This window comes from Nerophis ophidion, linkage group LG01 (genome assembly GCF_033978795.1).
Source record: "Nerophis ophidion isolate RoL-2023_Sa linkage group LG01, RoL_Noph_v1.0, whole genome shotgun sequence".
Taxonomy (NCBI): domain Eukaryota; kingdom Metazoa; phylum Chordata; class Actinopteri; order Syngnathiformes; family Syngnathidae; genus Nerophis; species Nerophis ophidion.
The window spans coordinates 40,761,336-40,762,817 of NC_084611.1; positions in this window are offsets into that span (position 1 = coordinate 40,761,336).

The window sequence follows — 1,482 nt, forward strand, 5'->3', positions numbered from 1 at the left end:
TGGACTGGACTTGCACAATAATATGTTAGATCCACTCTGGACTGGACTCTCAGTATTATCTTGGATCCACTATGGACTGGACTCTCACACTATTATGTTAGAGCCACTATGGACTGAACTGTCACAATATTATGCTAGACCCACAATGGACTGGACTCTCACTAGTATGTTGGATCCAGTATGGACTGGACTCTCACACTATTATGTTAGAGCCACTATGGACTGGACTTTCACAATATTATGCTAGATCCACTATGTACTGGACTGTCACAATAGTATGTTAGATCCACTATGGACTGGACTCCCACTATTATGTTAAATCCACTATGGACTGGACTGTCACTATTATGTTGAAACCACTATAGACTGGACTTTCACAATATTATGCTAGAACCACTATGGATTGGACTCTCACTATTATATTAGATCCACTATGGACTGGACTCTCACTATTATGTTAGACCCACTATGAACTGGAGTCTCACTATTGTGTTAAATCCACTATGGAGCTGACTTTCACAATATTAAGTTAGATCCACTATGGACTGGACCTTCAGTATTATGTTAGACCCACTATGGTCTGGACTCTCACTATTATGTTAAATCCACCATGGACTGGACTTTCACAATATTAAGTTAGATCCACAATGGACTGGACTTTCAGTATTATGTTAGATCAACTATGGACTAGACTCTCACTAGTATGTTAGATCCAGTATGGACTGGACTCTCACAATATTATGCTAGATCCACTATGTACTGGACTGTAACAATAGTATGTTAGATCCACTATGGACTGGACTCTCACTATTATGTTAAATCCACTATGGACTGGACTCCCACTATTATGTTGAAACCACCATAGACTGGACTTTCACAATATTATGCTAGATCCACTATGTACTGGACTTGCACAATAATATGTTAGATCCAATCTGGACTGGACTCTCAGTATTATCTTGGATCCACTATGGACTGGACTCTCACACTATTATGTTAGAGCCACTATGGACTGAACTGTCACAATATTATGCTAGACCCACAATGGACTGGACTCTCACTTGTATGTTGGATCCAGTATGGACTGGACTCTCACACTATTATGTTAGAGCCACTATGGACTGGACTTTCACAATATTATGCTAGATCCACTATGTACTGGACTGTCACAATAGTATGTTAGATCCACTATGGACTGGACTCTCACTATTATGTTAAATCCACTATGGACTGGACTGTCACTATTATGTTGAAACCACTATAGACTGGACTTTCACAATATTATGCTAGATCCACTATGGACTGGACTTGCACAATATGTTAGATCCACTCTGGACTGGACTCTCAGTATTATCTTGGATCCACTATGGACTGGACTTTCACAATATTATGTTAGAGCCACTATGGACTGAACTGTCACAATATTATGCTAGACCCACAATGGACTGGACTCTCACTAGTATGTTGGATCCACTATGGACT